The following is a 20,842-nucleotide window of genomic DNA, read 5'->3' as shown; positions in this document are numbered from 1 at the left end:
ATTATGAATTTGGTTGTAGACACAATAAATTGAAATGACTCTGGGACACTTAAGGAGAGATGCACATGTGGGCCTGGAGTTTCAAGGGAGGCGGTCGGAGCCAGAGATGATGCTGTGAGAGTTACTAGCATAGAGATGAAGTCTGGGCAGTGGGGATAGTGTAGGAAGAGTGTAGACCAAGTCCCAAACTGGCAGTTTAAAAGTTAAGCCTTCCTGCAGTCATCTTTGTGTGGCCAGCACAGTGTTTTAAAATAATGTGAATCCTGTTAGGCAATGTGTGACTCTAGCTTGCTGTAATCCCGCCAATTGTTGTTGTCTTACTTCTGGCCCAATTCACATATATACAGTACTTTCTTGGTTCTTGAAGGCATTTGGTTAGTAAATTTTGTAAGAAGAAAATGGAGTAGCAACAAGGAAGGAGTGATTAGGAAGGAGAAATGATGGAGTAAAGTGGGAAAGAATGGGCAGAGCCTGTGGAAAATCAGGAGAAAATGAAATTTTGTTCTTTCTGAAAGAATAGAAGGCAACATAGTCAGTCTTATAATAAAATATTGAATGTAGTTTTCATTTGATCTAACAATCTACTTATACATGTTTAACATAAGTAATAATCATATCTATATATACATTATTAATTATAATATGCCTTATAATAGCAAAAAAATTGCAAACAGTGTGTCTCCCAGCCAAGAATGATTAATATAATGTATCCAAATGATAAAATAGTATATAATCATGAAAAATGATGTTGTCAGACTATATTTATTGACATGCCTCTACATTTATAGTTAAACTTTTTAAAAGTTATGGAACAGGTCATATAAGATAAATCCATTTATGTTAAATGCCTGTTTATGGAAGGAGAAGTCTGGAAGCCCTCACATATAAATCCTAAGAACCACCCAAGAGCTAAATCCAGTAGACTTTTATGTGTGTTTGACCTCTCTTGGCTTTTGACATTATTGGCCTTTCTTGGCTTCCTGTTCCTTGTCTTCTTTTCCATCCTAGTCCCATAGGCTGGCACTTGGGACTGAAAAATGGCAGACTCAGTCCTGGGAGAACCCTTGAAACCAGCAGCCTGTTTACATCCTGTGCAAAACCAAAACAGGGCACTTACTGGACTATTTTTCCTGGGAAGAAGTAGTCACAGATCATATTTCCCTGGCTCTTTGAGTCTACATAACTCTTCTGGAATAAAACCCTTCCCAGGGTCTGTGGGTACAAGTCCCCTCTCCTTGCCCACCCTCCCCACCCTCTAGCAGAGTCGCCTGGCTGTCCCCCTCTCTCCCACGCCTTCTCTTCAATCAAGGAGTTATTTTTAACAGAGTTGTGTATACCATGCTTGAATCCTGGCAAAACACCAGAGCTTTGGAGTAGACACTCAAGATGGAAATAGTCTCCCACAACCTCCCCCTTTCCAGAGCTTTTCCTTTTAAAGAGAGAAAACAACTTATCCAAACTGTAGACACCCCTACCAGAAAGTTCCTGGACACTAGCACTGAGTGACTGTCTCCATGGCCTGGACCATGAAGTTTAGGCTGAGGCTGGACCTGCTGCCACTTTGGGCCTGTCTTCAGCCCAGGGTGAGCCCAAGGACAGGATGACTCCAACCACTTCCTGGGCTTGGTAGGTCTAGAGGCCCTGTGTCCCAGAATTATGGCGGTTACCTAGTCCATCCCCCTTCCCAGTAGTTGGGCACTGGACCTGCAGAAGTAGCCCATCTATTTTGAGATTATTATTACTGAGTAACTGGAGAGTTTTTAAAGTGCCAAGTTCTGCTTTTCTGTAACTTTTCTCTGTGCTTTTTGCTGTGCGTGCCAGAGCCACACAGAGCAAATCCTCTTCCACATGAGCTGTCCAGGGATTTGAAGCTAGTGGTTGTGTGACCCAAGTCTCTAGCCAGGCATCTTTGCTTTCACGCGGTATCATTTCCTCCCTAACTCAGTGGTCCCTTCTCTGGATCAATTCTGTTGTATTATTGTTCCCTTTAGAAGATACCCAGAATAGAACGTGTGCTTGCTCTGGGGTGTTCTGACAGAGAAGATAGAAGAAATACTTCCCCATTTCTGGTGCTCCTCATAATGACTGACACTCAAAAGACACTACTTTTATAGTTGTCCTGTCCCACTGACTGTAAGAATTTCTTGACATGCTGCTGCTAAGCCCCATCCCTGTCCTGCTTGGCATGTGTGATGAACTCCAGGGGCCTTGACCAAGCTTGGCTAGGTGGCTCTGCTCTGGAGCCACATCCATGTGTGAGAGGAATGGAGGGTATTTGTAAGGGATGCTGTGGAGAATGGAAGAGACTGCTTTCAGGGACAACCCCAAAGACTGCCACTGCCAAGCAGCAGAGCAGGCAAGAGAAGACCATGAGTCTGTTGTGACAGCAGTCTGTGTGCCTGTGTAGGTTGTGTCCAGCAAGGTTAGTCATCCCAGTATAGGGACAGAGATTCTAGAATTACTCTCCAGACCAGAAATCTTAGTCAGATTGATTGTGCTTCTAGGGGATTCTTGTATGGGAAACAGCCTCTGTTCCTAAAATGAGGAGAAAGGTGATAGGGGCTAGAATGAGAACAGGACTCAGTTCTTTCCAGAAGGGTGCAGCCATGACCAGAGTGCATCAGCCAGGTGAGCATCTGACCAGGGATAGTTGTTCCCAAGACCCTCCCTATACGTGGGGACAGTAGCAGCCTCTGGTGAGTGGAGCCCTCAGGCCTCTTTGGAACAAGGTGGCCAGTATACATGGCAGGCAGAGAACTCTGGAGAAAGGGGTTGGGGTACAGCTAGGCAGTGTTGCTATGTAAACCTTTGAGAATGAGACAAAGACTGTCGGAGCCACGTGGGTGGGATTATAAGGACAACAATTCCTGAGCCTTTGGCTCAAAGATCTGTTGTGAGGACAAGACTTTTGGAGCCTCCAGATTCCTGAGTTAGAGCAAAGTAGCTCACACCTACCCAGAGAGATGGATGTGTGGAGCAGTACAAGCCTGCCTGTGGCTGAGGGAGTTCCACTAGGGCGTCTGGTGAGGCGGTTCCTCCATCAGCCCTGCCGCTGACCTGGCACTCCCTGAGGGAGAAGGAGGGCATGGCTGATACCAAAACTGGGAGGGGAGGAAGGGAGGTGAAGGAAGCTGACAGTTATTGAGCAACATGTTGTGCCAAGAACTTCCCATGCTTTATCTCAGTGCATCTTCACAATAATCCAGGAGGCAGGAGGCATTCTTAGCCCTTTACAGTCATTCATTCAACAGGTGTTCAGCAAACAACACCTGTTAAATGGCAGGTTCTGCTTGAGTAGTGGTGGGAGAGCAGTGAGGGACAAATGTCCCTGCCTTCATGGAGCTCATGCTCTAGTGCCGAAGCAGGCAAAGGAGCAAGATAGAAAAGAAAACTGCAGTGCAGAAGAGGGAAGACTAGAGAAAAATACAAAGGAATGGGGACTTGCTTGTCTCTGCGACCCTTTACTCTACCTGGATTGGCAGTGCTGGGACTTGGAGAGGTGTCATGTGCCTAGAATGACCTGTACAAGCCTCCCGTCCTCCTCCCAGTGGGTTGACTGGATAGTCCTGATTACAGCAGGACATAGAGGAGCTTGGGGGTCACTTAGTGTTTCAGCCCATAGTTTATGGCTGTGACAGGCCACTGTCCCGTGTACAGGGCCTATTCTTGTGGCTGTTCATTCATTGCTTACAATATTCTAGGTGCTCTTCTAGGTACTCGACATGCAGTGTTAAAGGCATGTGACTGGGGATGTAGTTTAGTGGCAGAGCACGTGCTTAGCATACATGAGGTCCTGGGTCCCATCCCTGCCACTGACAGAGAGAGAGAGAGAGAGAGAGAGAGAGACTCTCATGAGTGAAATATAGGGCTTTTGTGTTTGGATATGTGGGGCTGGGGTGTTTGAAGAGGTGAGGAAAGCAGAAGTGGGAAGTGCTGGCATCTGTGTTTGTGCCAGGGATGGAATTCTTTTTTTTAGTTGTAGATGGACACAATATCTCTATATTTATTTATTTATTTTTATTTTTTAGATGTTGATAGGCCTTTATTTTGTTCATTTTATTTCTATGTGGTGCTGAGAGTCGAACCCAGTGCCTCACATGTGCTAGACAAGTGCTCCACCACTGAGACCCAGCCCAACCCCTGGAATTCTTAAGGCAGTTTCCCGTGTGCACCTGGACAGTAGATCTGTGGCAGATGAGGTTTTCAGCTATCGTTAGCTTGGCCCATTCTATTTGACACTTGGTGCTTGGCAAGAGAAAAATTCTATGCCTGCAACCTCACACGGAGTCCCTAAAGTTAGGAACAGTGCTGGAGTACCTGGACTGCAGAGAGCAGCTGGAGTACTTTCCTATGGAAGAGACCCCAGCTGAAGCCAAAGGAGCCTGCATGGGAAATCCCAAGAACAGTCTGCATTAATGCATTGCCAACATGGGGCAGTGACACGGAGCGTGATGTGATCCAGCCTAGTGGGTGCAGGGATTCCTTACTTCCCTGGCCAGCACAGGGGGCACACCCCTCCTACTTTCATTCAGGGAGACACAACTAGGCCACAGTGAATGCCCTTGAGGCAGCAAACAGCCAGATAGGTCGCCCCTTTACTCTGTGACTTGAGTGCTCTTCAGTGGAAAGAAGAGAAGAGGGATAGGTTTAGGGGAAGCTAATGGGCTCCTTGTTTCTACTCTGGTGAACCTGGGCACCAGTGGGCTATCTTGGACAAGATGCTCAGGTGAAGTTGGCTATATAAGTCTTGAGCGCAGGACTTGGGGGTCTAGATTTGGGATGGAGATTTAGCAGCCACCAGTTGGGTACATGCATCTAGATGTCTGGGATTTGAACCCTCTGGTGACAGTCACAGTTTTCAATCTTTTCTCCATCTTCTTCCTCAAACTGCAGACAATGAGGGTATACAGAGTAGACAGGGGTCAGCAATGACTGCCCTTGTGCCCCTCCTGGGTAGAAAGTCTCATCTGACAAGGTGGCTTCTGCTTATTCACTGTTGTGTTGTCTCGTTTCTGAGCAGAGAGGGAAAAGAGAAAAGAGAAAAAAATAAAGAACATAACTGAAACCTTCCCTTTCTCCAGGAACCCCATCTATACAGCTCAGAAAGTGACATCCATGTGTTAGGCTCCTGTGGCTCCTGTAACAGGTTCTTCTTCTGATTCTAAAGAACAGAAGTCCAAAATCAGTATCCCTGGGCTAAATCAGTTCAGCAGGGCTGTGCCTCCACCCCACCCCATGCTCTAGAGAATTAACCATCTCACCTTCTGCAGCTTCTCCAGTGGGGCCAGTATCCCTTGTCCTATGGCCATGTTACTCCACTCTTGGCCACTGTAGCCTTGTCACCTTTCCTTCTTTGTGTGGTAAATCCTCCCGCTGTCTGTCTCTTCTCAGCACACTTGTGGGTGCACTTAGGGCCCACCCAAGTAATCCAGGAGAACCTCCTTATCTCATGGCCACAGAAGTTTGGATTCTACCAGAAAAAAACAGGGACAATAAGCAACTAATCAGTAAATTATAAATTAGGTCAAGATAAATACTATGGGGGGAAAAGAAAGTATGTCCAGGTGACCAAAGCAGATTGGAGTGGTGAATAGGCTGGTCAGGGCATAGCCCTGCTGAACTGATTTAGCCCAGGGAATGGCTGAAGTCTTAATAAAGGTGGGACATAGGGAGGGAGAGAGCCAGTGAATATCTGGAGGAAGAGCATTCCAAGCTGAAGAAACAGCTGGAGGTAGAGTGTAGATATTGGAGTGGAGCAGGAGAGAGTAGTGCAAGACGAGATCAGAGAAGACCGAGGCCTGCAAGCCATTTCGAGGACTCTGGAGGACCCGGGAGACATTGCACATGTGGACAGATTGATTTTTGATGAAAGAATAGGTACTTTCTCAGATTTATCAAGAGGGAAAGAGGAGGACGTGGAGCAGATAGAGATGGTTTTGTAGATTGGGAGGAGACAGGTCTCTGGTCTCATTTAATAAATACTCATCTAGCACCTGCTGTGCCAGACACAGTCCTATGTGCTGGGGTCCATAGCAGGGAACAAAATAGGCAGCTCCCTGTTCACACAGGTTTTATGTTTTTCATATAATAATAAACAAGTATACATAGGAGAGCATAAGCAATGAACAGGATAAGTTTATATAGTGATAAATGTTTTGTGAGAAAAATAAAGACAGTGATGTAATGGAGAGTGACTGGAGGAGGAAGCCCACTTAGATGGAAGAGTCAAAGAAGGCCTCTCTGAGAAGACATTTGAACAGAGGGCCAAATGCAAACAAAGAGCCAGCCTTAGGAAAGAGCCAGACACACACAAGAAAAGTTTGTTGTATTTCAGGGTAGACAGAATGGTAGCAGATAAGGGAGGAGAACGTGAGAGGTAGGTGGGGACAAGACCCTGTAGCCTGTGGTTGGTTTTATTCAGATGCAGCAGGAAAGTTCTAGTCAGAGGAATGGTGTGATGTGGTTGTTGATTTAGGAGTGTCGTTCTGACCAGAGAGATGGGCAAGAACTGACCATTGACAGCTACAGGAGCCAAGAAGTCACAAATTGAACTTGGGCAGTAGCAGATGGAGAGAGGTAAGTGGGTGAATTTAGAATGTTTAGCAGTTGTACCAACAGGACTTGCTGATGAAAGGCAGCCAAGAAAAAGAGATGAATCTAGAGTGACTTCAAGGGATACCATCCAGTTGGCAAGAGAGAGATTCATTTGTAAAATTGTTATTTCTCTTTGTGGAATGTGAGGATCTGGGCAACTGAGAGTAAAAAAGAAAAAAGAATGGCTCCTAGGACTGGGCTCAATCCGCTGCATTAGCCCAGCATTGCCTTCCTCTGCCTCAGCCAGAACCCTTGTGCCTGTGCCATGGTCCTATGAACCGCTGATATTTCCTCCCTGTCCATCCTTCCAGCAAACCTGCTGCAGGAGTGCCCACACTCAGTTTGAATCCTTCTAACATCTTTCTCTGCATGTGTTTCCGGGCTGCTTGGGACGACCCCTAGTGATACACTACTGTGGCTTCATGATCCCCAACTGTGGACTGCTCCTGCTTCTGTCCTGGTTGACTTGCCATGGGACTGTTCCAGTCCTTTCCATCCATAGATCACTGCAGTCCACATCCTGCCCCACACTCCCCAAATCCCCAACCCTAGCAGTGTGCCAGAGAACACCCTCCTTGCTGCTTCCAGGGAAAAGGTGTCCTGCCCCTGTGTGCCTCCCCTCCTCTTTCTCCTGCACCCCTCTCCCTTCTCTGCTGGTCTCCTTCCTGTTGATACAGACATGCTCTGTACTTCCCCACCCACTTTCCTCTCCAGCCTCCATTCCATCTCTGCCCTCTCCCTCCTCAACCCTGCAGTTCTGGTTCTGTCCTCTCTGCCCCTGATAGTGTTTCCCTAAGGGGCTAGTGACTTTCGTGTATTCCCAAAAGCAATGTGGTAAATAAGAATGTGGCTATAAATAGTGCTGATCCATGAGGTCATTGCAAGGATTAAATAAGATAATGCACACAGATCATTAGCACAGTGCCTGGGACACAGCAAGAGCTCGAAAACTATTCACTGCTGTTACTGTGTTGTTATTGTATGTTTATCACTTATTTCACAATTGCCTGTACTTGGCTGCCTCACCCATTATCCACAAAGGCAGGGACTGAATTCTTTATTGTCATAGTCCCCGTGACTAGCACAATGCCTGGTATAAGCTGGGACTTGGTGCCTCTTGGAGAGATGGATGGTGGGCCCTTAGGTTACGTGGCCTCTGGGGGCAGTCTGACCTCATCCTCCACATTAGACTCTCTGGGTGAGAGCGTTTGCCTCTTGCAGCAGCTTCTTTTGTCGGCTTCCCTTCTCTCCTGCACCTCCCATGCCGCCTCTCTCCTCCCCTCCATCCTCCACATTAGGTACAGGCTGTCAGCAGCGTCACTGGGAGCCTGTCAGCAGGAGCCCAGGCACTGCCCCCTTGAGGGCCTCTGGCTCAGCCTCTCCTCTCCTCCTTCAGCACAGGCCTCCCTGCCTGTCATACATGTCATGTGTGTGGCTCCAGCCTGTCTGGACACAGATGTGGCCACAATTCCTAAGCAGACAAAGGGGCAGTAGCTGGCAGCATTTCAGACCCAGGAGGGGTGGGGGTGGCTGTGAATAGTGGCGGCATCTCTGGAAGTCTGGCCCTTTGGAGCAGGGAGATTAAAGTGTCCATGAGGAGCCACACAGAGGCAGCCCCAGACCCCCACAGGTGAGGGGCACGTTGGCCTGGATTGACCCTGGAAGTTGCACACTGTGGAGGCCGTCACCCCAAGCCAGTCTTCCCACTGGCAGCCCACAGGCATTTACCCAGCACCTGGCTCTGTGCTAGGAGTGCCACACAGCCTGGTGGAACCAGTGACATCCTGGAAGGCTTGGTCAGCGTGGTGTGACTCAAGGAAGGCTTCAGGGAGGTAGAGATGCTGGAGTCAGGCTTATGGAGTAAGCAGAAATTTAGCACGTGACTGAGAAGGGGAAGAGAATTCTAGGCAAAGGGAACGGTAGCATGAAGTCAGGGAGGTGTTGGGAGCCTGGCAGATTCTAAAAACTGTAAGTAGTTGGATAAGCCAGAGACCTGGGAAAGGGACAGGAATGGAGGTATCTAGGTAGAACTGGAGAGGTAGAAAGGAGCCAGATGACGGGGCTGTGTAAACCAGTCTAAAGAGCTTAAACTTTATCCTGTAGGGAACAATTGCTGTTGGTAGAAACTCAATATCAAACTAATTCAAGCCAAAAAGGAAAGATATGAGTTTATACAGCTAAGCTCAGAAGCTGAACTTTCAGGCCCACCTGAATTTAAGGTTCACACTGAATTTTTCTCCCTGTTCCTTATGGGCTTTCCTCTGAGTCTAACTGTCCTACAGCTAGCTTTGGCCATGTAGCTGTAGAAGATGGTCCCAAGTATTCTAGGCCTGGGGATGGCAAGGTTTTTTCCTTAAAGGACAGCCAGTAGATATTTTCAGTTTTGTGGGCCTAATAGATTCCATCACAACTGTTCAGCTCAGCTGTTATATCATGAAAGCAGCCATAGTCATAGTGGAAATGAGTGGACATGGTCATGTTCCAGTAAAACACTATAGGCACAGGGCAGCTAGCCAGGAGGCTGTAGTTTGCTCATCCCTCTTCTAGGCTCACATGATCATTGTACTTTACTCTCTTAAAAGAAGAGAGGGACTCCCACATCCCCCAGTGTCTAAATGTGAAATTAGAGAAAAGAACCATGCCTCACATTTATGTCAGGTGCCTGTTCATGACTTACTGAGAAGTGGGTCTGCTGGTTGGTCAGCCTGGGATGCATGCCCATCCCAAAAGCAGTGGGGTAGAGTCAGCTCAACCAGGATTATCCAGAATGAAAAGTGGGAAGCCATGGCAGCAGAAGGAGTGAGAGACAGACATCCACTGCAAGGTGCCAGCAAGAAAGAGCATGAACTGAGTGCCTGAAGTCACCAGTGATGATGCAGCTTGAAATTGGTCCTGACACAGCCTCAGGGCACCAGGCCAGCCCTGCAGTGCTGACGCATGCCCTGACCAGCCTTCCCCCCATCCCTGCACAGTGTCTGCGCCTCAGCTGCTGCATCACACCCATCAGGATGCACTTGCCCACTCATTCCTTCCTCACACACTGCTCCACCCGCCCAGGTGGGACTAGAGGGCAGAGTCCCTGCGGGCAGGGCCAGACAGAAGTCCCTCTGTCCTTGCTGCACCCTGGCCAGCCTCAGCAACAGCTCTCCTCCCCTTGAATGGGTAATTGCTGGGGTTCTCTTCCGTCTGGCATTGTCTGTGCCACCCTCTGCTCAAATACCTCCTCAGCATTCTCCCACCCAAGTTATTTATCTTTCAAGGCCCAGCTCACTTGTTTCATCATCATCTTCAAGAAGCCTTTCCTGTATGCCCAGAATATTCTATGACCTTTGAATCCCTTATGATTCCAGAATATAGGCTGTGAAGATCTATTTCCTTCTGGTCGTTTCCCTGTCTCCACCATGAACTTCTTGAGTGAAGGACCAGTATTAATTTACCTTTAGGTTCCTCCTAGCACTTGACACAGGACCTAGCACTGATTGGGCAAGCAGCTGCTGGATGGAGCTGCCTTTTCCAACTCCATCTCATCCTACATACAGTGTAGAGCCAGGAGCTTCCTGCACAGGCATGGAACAGTACTTGTGAGTGGGCACCTGATGCTTGTCTCTTTAGCTTTTAGCTGCTCCTCTTAGGACATATGCCCTATACATTCACCATTCTTCTCCTCAGACTCTTGTTCTCCCATGGGATTAGCAAGAGAAATGGCAGCATGGCATAGCCTGAAAGGCATTTAGAGTGTGTTTACCTTGGTTGCTTGGACATATACCAGAGTCTTACCATACAGGACCCTTTTTGGAGGAACTACAGCAGCCACATCCCAAGCTAGACCACGTAGATTCTAGAAAACCCATGCGCCTCTGCTTTGTCTACCCCTACCACCACTACCACCACCAATAACAACAACAACAACACACACACACACACACACACACACACACACACACACACACTTCCCAGAGCAGATTCTAGAAAGGTGGATCTGTGGGATTTGGCTCTCATCTCATTGGGTGAATCTCACTTTTCAGGCCAATGACTGAATCTAACAAACAATGTGCCATGGTCCCTGGCCTAAGTCCCCACCACTGTGTTCTGCCTTCCCTTTGCCTGCTGGGCTGCTAGCATTCCTCAAACATACTGGGAGAAGTGGCTAGAAGGCTGGCCACCCTGCCAGACACACATGTAGAGCTGAAGCTGTATGCAGCCCTAATCCAGCACACCTACCCCTGGAGGCACATTTTTTATTTCGGGAGGGTAAGAATGAGGAACAAGGCCCTATACTGGATCTTCTGGTGCCCAAATATAACCATTCTCCACTCCTAAAAACTCAGCCAGCTTTGCCTGCAGGCTTGATATTCTGAGCCTTAGAAAACGGTTTAAGTTGGGGCTGGAGTGGTGGCTCAGTGGTAGAGCACTTGCCCAGCATGTGTGAGGCCCTGGGTTCGATTCTCAGCACCACATATAAATAAATGAATAAAATAAACATCCATCAATATCTAATAAATAAATAAATAAATAAATTTTAAAAAAGAAAATGGTTTAAGTTGATGAGCCAGGGTTGGGGACATTCTCCTTCTTCACTGCACCTCAGCCGCGCTGAGTGACTGGTCCATGCAGTGAGCTGAAGGAACCCTTAGGAGGGTCCCAGGTTCCCTTTCCTGGATGGTCACACTGCCCCCTATGCCTACTCATAATCCTGTCTTAGTCTCCAGGACTCGGGGCAGAGCAGCCTTGTAGATCCTGGAGTCACAGACTTGTTATGAGAGGTACAGGAATCCGATCATCCCCCAGCGTGTGCTCTCTTAAGGCCCCAAGACTTCAAACTATTAGGCTTGAAGATCTCAAGAGAAAAGACTAGCAGGTTCCTGTGTGACTTCCGCCTTCTCCTTCCCCTGTGCCTTCTCACGCACCCCCACACCCTGCTGAAACCCGATCCTGAGGCCACCTTGCGTGCAGCAACTCTGGCAGGGCTGGCGGGCTGGGGCCTGTCTGCTGGAGCCTGCCGCACCCTGCCCACCCTGCCCTGCTATCCCCTTGGCCAGGGCAAGCAGGTCAGGTGTCCTTCATACCCCACTAGCCTGACCCATCATTCTATACCTTAAAGACCACTGCCTTGACCAGGCCCCCGCAACTGACATATTGGTCAAGAGAGAAGCTCCTGGATTCTGTTCTAGATATAGTGTGAGGCTTAGCCCGAGCCACCTGCAGAAAACACACACACACACACACACACACACACACACACACACACATACACACTACCTTTACTATCACCCGCCCCCACATTTCCTGTTGTTTATGGCCCTGGGCAGGCACTGAGCCACCTCCCAGGATCTGAACAAAGTGCAGCGGGAACATTAGCAGAAGAGTACAAATCTACCTGGGAAGCCAGGGAAGGCTTTCCAGAGGAAGTAGCATTAGAACTTAAAGAATGAGAGTTGAGTTTTCCAGGCAAATAGAGAGGAAAGGAGGTTGAGGAGTAGAGCAGAGGCAGATGTGCCAGGCAGAGACCTGGTAAATGCATGAAGAGACCATGTTCAGGGATCTATAAATGGTGCATTCCCAAGAGAGTAGTAATCTCATGAGGAAAATCCAGATTGCTTAGATTGAGAAATGAGTAGGAAATGAGGAAAGGAGACAGACTATCCACTGTTCTTTCTAGAAGTTTGGCCATGAAGGAATAGAAAGAGAGATTTAGAGCTCAGGGGAGTACATGGTCATCAAAGTTTGCTGAGTTTGCTTTCATGTGGGAGAGAGTTTGTATGCTTAGGAAAAACAAGTAGGGATGAGGTCCAAGGCATGATGAAATGATGAGCTTTGGTGGTACAGATATAAGGAAGCCAAGTTTAAGGACAGAGAAAGGAGCTAACAGATTTGCATATAAGGAAGCAAGAAGCTGAAAGAGTTCCCCTTGGATGGTTGGTTTTCTCTGTGAAGTGGGTGGGAGAAGAGATGTCTGCTTAGAGAGGTTTGGAAGACGACAGAGAGTATAAGGAGTGAACAGTGTTTGGAATAGCTGCTGAGCAAATGTGAGGGCCCAGGTGGTATCTCCATGTATGTGTATGCACACATGTTCATTCATGTGTGTTTTCAAAAGCACCTCAACTATAAAAAGTACAAAAGTGTAGGATTAGAGAAAGCTCATTAACGTCTAGTTGGGTTTGCCTAACGAGTGGTCCAAAAAGTCAAGGAACCAGGGGATACTTGGTCCTGTGGGAGGAAGACAGAAGAGATGGATGGGCTCTAGGCAGGAGAGATAATAGACTAGAGGTATGGGTGGGAGCCAAGGGGCTTAGGAATGGCAAAAGCAAAGAAGAGAAAGAAAATGGAATGTTTGGAATTCTTATTCAGAGAGTAATTGGAAAAAAATATTTTTAAAGTGATGAAAAGTTCCAGAATGTGATGGTAGAACTGAGTAGCTGACATGGAGTAGAGATGAGAGTGATTGAAGTCAAGTAGGTTATCTGTGAGCCAGAACCTTATGATGTTGAAATTTCTGAGTGCGCAAGAAATGGGTTTGTATGGAAGATAAGACAGGTGCTGAAATCTTCAGTGAACATGGCAGAGTTGGCAGATGGCTTCTTAAAAACCTGATGAAGATAGATAAAAAGGTGATGGTGGGTGGTGATATGGAGGAAGGATGTGCTGGGGAGGCCATGGTACTGGACGAGACTGGTACACCTTTCAGGGTTCTCTACTGTTCGTGTTGGGAGTTGTAGGATAGCAAAGAATATAGCGTATTCCAGGTGCTTGCTCCCATCCTAAACCTGATCCCCATAGCCATGAAAACTTGTCTGTGGCCAGAGAAGGAGAAGGAAGAGGAGGACAGAGCTCAGCACAAGGTGAAACAAGGACACAGCAGAGAACTTCCTGAATCCTTCAGCTATAGTCAAGGGTACAAAGAAGGAAAACCTGGAAAAACATGAAAATTGCCTAAAAATGTGAAGAGCCACACACAGAATAGTCCTAAAACAGAGTCCTTCGCTAGTCATATGGAAATAGATGAAATTGGATCTAATCTTTATACAACCAAAATGGCTCACAGATTTAAATGTAATAAAATGAAGACATCCTGGAAAAAAAGTATGGATGAATTTCCCTGTGAGATGGGGATGAGGAAACCTTGCCTAAGACCCCAAATCCATAAGTAATAAGGGATATGATTGATTTATTTGACTACATTTTTTTTAAAAATCTATTGCTAAAGAGAAAAAAGAAAATACCACAAGTCAAGTAAATAAAACAAACAGGAAGAACTATAAATTATATCCCAAAGGGCTTATATATTTAATATATTAAAAGCTTCAAAAAAAGATAAGAAAAACAACTAATATTCTATAGAGAGTCGGCAAGAGATCTGAACAAAGTTCACTGAAAACTGCAAATGGCCCTTGCATATATGAAACAATTATTAATTTAATTTGTAGTAAAAAAAAGTGCCAGCCAGGTACAGTGGTGCATGCTTATACTCCCACCTACTCGGGAGGCTGAGGCAGGAAGATTGGTTCAGCCCATGAGTTTACAACCAGTCTGAGTAGCATAGCAAGACCCCTCTCAAAATCAACAACAGCTGGGCACAGTGGGACACACCTATAATCCCAGCAACTCAGGAAGGTGAGGCAGGAAGATGGCAAGTTCAAAGCCAGCCTCAGCAATTTAGTGAGGCCCTGTCTCAAAATTTTTTAAAAATTGGATTAGGGATGTGACTCAGTGGTTAAGCACCTCTGGGTTCAGTCCTCAATACCAACAAATAAATAAAACAATAGCTGGCACAGTAGTTCACACCTATAACCCCAATAGTTTGGGAGGATGAAGCAAAAAAATTGCAAGTTTGAAGCCACCCTCAGCAATTTAGCAAGACCCTCAGCAACTTAGCAAGGTCCTGTTTCGAAATAATAAAAGGACTGAGGATGTAGCTCAGTGGTAAAGCATTCTGGGTTCAGTCCCGAGTACCAAAAATAGCAACAATAACCAAAAATGCAAATTAACACTATGGTGAGGTGCTCCTTTTTTTTTTTTTTTTTTTTTTTTTTGGTACCCAGGATTGAATTTAGGGGCACTTCTACCACTGAGCCACATCCCCAGCCCTGTTTTGTATTTTATTCAGAAACAGGGTCTCACTATGTTGCTTAGTGCCTCACTAAATTGCTGAGGCTGGCTTTGAACTCGAAATCCTCCTGCCTCCGCTTCCTGAGCCACTGGGATTACAGTTGTGTGCCACCACACCTGGCTGAGATGCTATTTTTTTCCCATCAGATTAGTAGAATAGGAGTGTTAGACAGTGTGCTCTGACAATGAGACTGTTGAGGGAGCAGCACTTTTACACATGGCTGGTGGGTATTTGAAAATGGTACAATCTCTGTGGAGGGGACTTTGGCAATACAGAGAAAATTCCATATATGAATTTTCCTTTTGATCCAGCAAATACTTCTAGGAATCTCTTTTACAAATACATTGACAAGGGCTATGGTTGTGGCTCAGTGACAGAGCGTTCGCCTAGCACATGTGAAGCACTGGGTTTGATCCTCAACACCACATAAAAATAAATAAATAAAATAAAGGTATTGTGTCCAACTACAACTAAAAAATTAAAAATTTAAAAAAAAATGAAAAGGGATAGGGATGTAGCTCAATGGTAAAGCACCCCTGGGTTCAATCCCTAGTACCAAAAAGAAAAAAAAAGAAATAAGAATATCTACATATACACATATCTAGGTATTATTTATTTGCTTTTATCAAAAATCAAAAGAAGAATAAAATGAAAGCTAATAAAAATAAATACCATTAAGGGATAGCATTTTAACAAGAAGAGATAGACACAGAGATGAAAGCTAGATTTCTCTGAATATGTTTTGTTGTGTGAATTTAATTTAGGAACTATGTAAATCTTAAATGAGGAGAAAGCAGCCCTAAAAACCAAAGCAAAAGAAACAGATGAACCCAACTATATATTAATGATGAATTAAACTCAGCAAAATTATTTCAGATGGCAAAAGCAAAGTAATTTATCTATGCATATAGTGGGATACAGAGGACCGAAGGCAAAAACAACTACAAAGAAACCTTAATTGTTTTTTTTTTTAATTTTTTGTTTAAAGAGAGAGGGAGGGAGGGAGAGAGAGAGAATTTTTAATATTTATTTTTCAGTTTTCGGCAGACACAACATCTTTGTTTGTATGTGGTGCTGAGGATTGAACCCAGGCCGCACACTTGCCAGGCGAGCGAGCTACAGCTTGAGCCACATCCCCAGCCCCACCTTAATTGTTTTTAGTAAAGAAGTGTGAGTAATGATACTGGTATTCTGAAACTATCATATATTTTCTACAGGTATATGTTAGGATAAAGCAATTAAGTAATTATCATAATGTCACTAGAAACAGGGATATCAGCTTAAGAAAAAGATACAAATATAAAATCAAAAATGTTAAGTAAGCCAGGTGCAGTGGCACACACCTGTAATCCCTGGAGTGGCTCAGAGATTAAGGCAGGAGGATCTTGAGTTCAAAGCCAGCCTCAGCAAAAGCAAGGCACTGGGCAACTCAGTGAGACCCTGTCTCTTGAGTAAAATTCAAAATAGGGCTAGGATGTGGCTCAGTGGTCAAGTACCCCTGAGTTTAATCCTGGTACCAAAAAAAAAAAAAAAAGTTTAACTAAACTTGAATTTTATGCTGTGAATTATATCTTAATAAAGCTATTTAAAAGTACAAATCTTATTAACTTAAATTTGAATTGAGAATACCAATATAAGTGGTTTTGGTTTTTTCCCAGTTTGGTCCATCTAGAAAACAATGACTAACCCATAGCAATATGAGAATTCCTTAGCCACACAGGTGGTGGTCTCTCAATACCATTCCTAGCTCTTTGGGAAAATGACTGATTCCAGGTTGGGGCAAGAAATGTACCAGGTAAGCTTATAGCATCTTTTCAAGTATTAGAGCATGACCAAAGGATCAAGGAGACAAGGTGAAAAGGCTTCACTGGCCAAAGACCAAATACTCTGAACATCAAGAAGAATAACAAGACTAGAGTAGAGCTCAGTGGTAGAGTACTTGCACAAGGCTATGGATTTGATCCTCAGCACTATAAAAAATTAAATAAATAGTAATAATAATGATAATGATCACAATAGATTGGCATATACCAAATATGTTAAAATGTATACTTTTTTTTTTTTTTTTTTGTATTAGGGCTTGAACTCAGGGACACTCAACCCCTGAGCCACATCCCCAGCCCTTTTATGTATTTAATTTAGAAATAGGGTCTTACTGAGTTAGCACCTCACTTTTGCTGAGGCTGGCTTTGAATTTGTGATCCTCCTGTCTCAACCTCCTGAGCTGCTGGGATTATAGGCATGTGCCACCACCACGCCCAACCAAAATGTTCAATGATTAAAAGGGAAGAGACCATCATCATCTTTGGAGGATGCTAAGGAATCAGTTCATTGTCCTGAAAATTGGTAAATAAAAGGAAAAAATCAAGCATTTATCTCAAAATCTTTTTTGGATGACAGTTCTTTAGGATAACCAAGCAGCTGAGAGAAAGGTCATAGAAATTTATGAAAGTTTACACAAATATCCTAGCATCTCCTAAAGCAGGGTGCATGTAGGCAGCTTCAGTGGCTGCTAAAGGCTTTCCGTGCAAAGGGGCTGGAATTTTATGAGCTCCAGCCTGGAATGCTGCAATCCAGTGACAGTCTTAACACCACAGGGAAGCAACCATGTGTTTCACAAAAATTGTCTGTTATACGCCTTGCCAAAAGATTCCACCCGACTCTTACCAAACCTCCAGCTCTAACCACCAGTATGCAGAGTGCAGGAATGTGTTCAACATCTGAATGCAATTGGGAAAGTGTGGGTTAGAGTGGGGAACCCTATAGAACAACCTGTTTTCTTCACCAACAAGTTATAAGGAGAAAGAAGAGAGGAGGAAACCTATGGATTTAAGAGATGTAGAAATCAGCTAAATACTGTGTGTGGACTCTGCTTCCATTCTGATCTAATCAAACCAACTGTTAGAAAAGCAACAGCAATACCAACAAACACTAATGGTGCACTAGAAGAAATCTGAAAACTGGATATTTGTTGATATTAACAAATTATAGTTAATTTTTTTAGATGTGATAATCCTTTTAAGAGTAATTATGGGCTGGGGATGTGGCTCAAGCGGTAGCGCGCTCGCCTGGCATGCGTGTGGCCCGGGTTCGATCCTCAGCACCACATACAAAGAAAGATGTTGTGTCCGCCGATAACTGAAAAATAAATATTAAAAAAAAAAATTTAAAAAAAAAAAAAAGAGTAATTATTAGGTGTGATTGGTCTTTAAGGTATCTATCTTTTAAAAATTAATGCTAGAATATTTTATGAATGATATCACATAATAAACCACCAGTATACATAGTGCAGTGGGATTTTTAAACTAATACATAGAAAGTGGGTGGGATATAAGAGAAACAAAATAGACCATCATTAATAGTTGCTGAATCAGGGCAGTAGGTCCATGGGGAGTTCACTGTACTGTTTTTTTCTATTTTTTTTTTTAATATTTATTTTTCAGTTTTTGGCGGACACAACATCTTTGTTTGTATGTGGTGCTGAGGATCGAACCCGGGCAGCAAGCATGTCAGGCAAGCGCGCTACCGCTTGAGCCACATCCCCAGCCCCTGTTTTTTTCTATTTTTGATATGTGAAATTTTTCCTAATAGAAAGTTTTAAAAATAGGCCTGAGGGGCTGCGGTTGTAGATCAGTGGTAGAGCGCTCTCCTAGCATGTGTGAGGCACTGGGTTCAATCCTCAGCACCACACAAATAAATCAATAAAGGTATTATGTCCATCCACAACTAAAAAATATTTTTAAAAAAATGGTAGAGCACTTGCCCTTAACACTGAAGTTGGGGTTTAGGGAGAGATTTAAAATATATATACACAGGTAGGAAAAAGAGTGCCCTTTGCAGAGAAGTATACCCAAATAGCAGGAGGAAATGGCAGAGAAGGGCTGACCCAGTCTTTCAAGGGATATAAAAAGAGGCTACAAAATAAGCGCTTAAAACATGAAGGCCTGACAAAAGAATGAGGTGAAGTGGCCAGTGTCTCAAAACAGGTCATAAAAGGAATAGTTTACACACTAAGGGCAGAGGTTCTTGAGGCGTTATTAGGCCTATTTAATGCTTTTTCCATGATCAGTCCCTGAGCTTGTTTTGGCTATTACTAATGTGGCAATTCCTGCTCTGGGGCAACATTTTCATTTATCCATCCTTTACATGTCAATTTTTAGGGTTGATACATATCACATTTCCAGCAGCTTATAGTTTTTGTTGTTTGATACAGTCTGGAACAGAAAATCTGTGTGAATGTATACCAAGGTTGTTTTTGTGTTATAGGGTTATGGATGTCTGTGTGTGTGTGTGCATGTGTGTTTACCTGTGTTTTTAAAAAAATAACACACATTATAGGTTACCAAAAAAATAAGATTTTTTAATAAAATTTTTTTAGTTGTTGATGAACCTTTATTTTATTTATTTATATGTAGAGCCAGTGCCTCATACATTCTATTCTTACCACTGAGCTACAAGATTTTTTTTGCATAATATACTTGCCAATAGTCTTTGAAAAAAGGGGAGTGGATAAGAAAGGGGAAAAAATATGCTAAGATCATTTGGTTAGATCTTAGGAGATTCTGTTAGCATATGACATCCAGTACACATTGGGAAGCAGATAAAATCCTATCCAAGCTTGACTCAGAAACTTTACTACACAAAAGGAGCAATTCTTGATGCAGGGGTATCAAGGGACTTTGTTCCCTTTGATGTCACTCACAACCTGGCCAGGATCCTCAGTGCCTCTGGTGAAACCTCAAGCATATTAATTTACTTAGATCTTGTGTACTAGGCACAGGAAATAGGCATTGTCCTCATACACAAGGGAATTGCACTCACTCAGTTGCTGGCACCCAGGAGTCTAAAGGAAAGCCATTCTCAGCTTGAAGAGATATGGAGTGTTGACATCTTCTTAGCAATAAGCAGTGGGGGAGGGAGCAGGACTGAACATTTTCCTCCTCTTTCAAGTTCATGTCAAAGTTTCTAACAAATAAGACCTGAGTAATCACTGATCCTGTTCCTTCTGGGACATGGGATCATGGTGGTAGTGATGATAGGGATAAGAAATAGACGCTTATGTTAGGAGGGGCAGATTCTAGTTTTGAGGCTTCCTGTTATTCAGCGGGCTGATTCAGGTTGAGTTAGAGTAAGGGCAGAACCACTAAGACCTAAGCTACATTGATCATTCTTAGCCAGAAAGGCCCTAAGTAGCCCCTACAGCAAGACTGTCAGCACACAATAAGTCACTGGAATTGGCCATCATCTGGGCTGGAGGTGCCCTGAAAAGGATTTCAAGTTACAGTGCAGTTCTCCAAGCATCTTGAAAGAGGTTGACTTCTCCTGTGCCTTTACCTCTGTGCCTCATTTCCCTTTGCATCCCTGCAGACCTCATCCCATCTTCCCAAGATTGCAGCCTGCCCTGCCCAAGAACAGTGACATTTGATTTCTCTCTCCTCTCTTGCCCTACCCCTCCTATTTCTCCTCTAGGCCAAAATGAACCTCTCCCCTTAAACTTGGAGCTCTTTCCTTCTCTCCACCAAAAAATGTACTCCAGGGGTTGGGGGTTTAGCTCAGTGGCAGAGTACTTGCTTAGCATGAGCAAGGTCTTGGGTTTAATCCTTGACCCTTAAAAAAAAAAAAATGCATTTCTGTCCCTTCTAATCTGAAAATTCACCTATCAGCCCTGCATCCTAATCACAGGACTTTGCCTTTCCTGTTTCCTACTAAACTTCTATCTCTTATAACTTTTACCCTGCTTTGCCTTCTTCTCCACCCTGGGTGGTCTACCTCCCAGAATCTTCTCTAAAATTCTTGTCTCCTTGCGCTGGCTGTACTTTTGGATATTTTTCTGCTGACTGGACAGCATCTTATCCCCATGTTCCCAGTCTGCAGGAACAGAGTGGGCAGCAGTGACTGTAGATGGATGCGTGGATAACCTTCCAGGGAGCTTCCAGCTCTGAGACATTAAGCTCACTCAGCAAATCTGGTCCCTCCACTCCTACAGCTGGCCAAATAAAGACTGATCAGGCCTGCTCCCTCAGACTCAGGCTCCACTCAACAAGATCAGCAGCTACCTAGTGAATAGGCTGGGGTGGGGCAGATATGCTGGAATGTGGACAGTGGCTTCCCACAGGCCCATCGCCAAGACTGATGCACGGA

General features: G+C 44.7%; 1 protein-coding gene across 4 annotated transcripts in view; it reads left to right on the top strand.

Moving 5' to 3' along the window:
• Positions 1-20,842, top strand: part of St3gal3 (ST3 beta-galactoside alpha-2,3-sialyltransferase 3) — a 194,013-nt gene that overhangs the window by 145,484 nt on the left and 27,687 nt on the right. The window lies entirely within an intron of this gene.

Source organism: Callospermophilus lateralis, chromosome 7 (genome assembly GCF_048772815.1).
Source record: "Callospermophilus lateralis isolate mCalLat2 chromosome 7, mCalLat2.hap1, whole genome shotgun sequence".
NCBI lineage: Eukaryota > Metazoa > Chordata > Mammalia > Rodentia > Sciuridae > Callospermophilus > Callospermophilus lateralis.
Note: the sequence above shows the minus strand (reverse complement) of the source record. Positions and strands in the feature narration are given on the sequence as shown.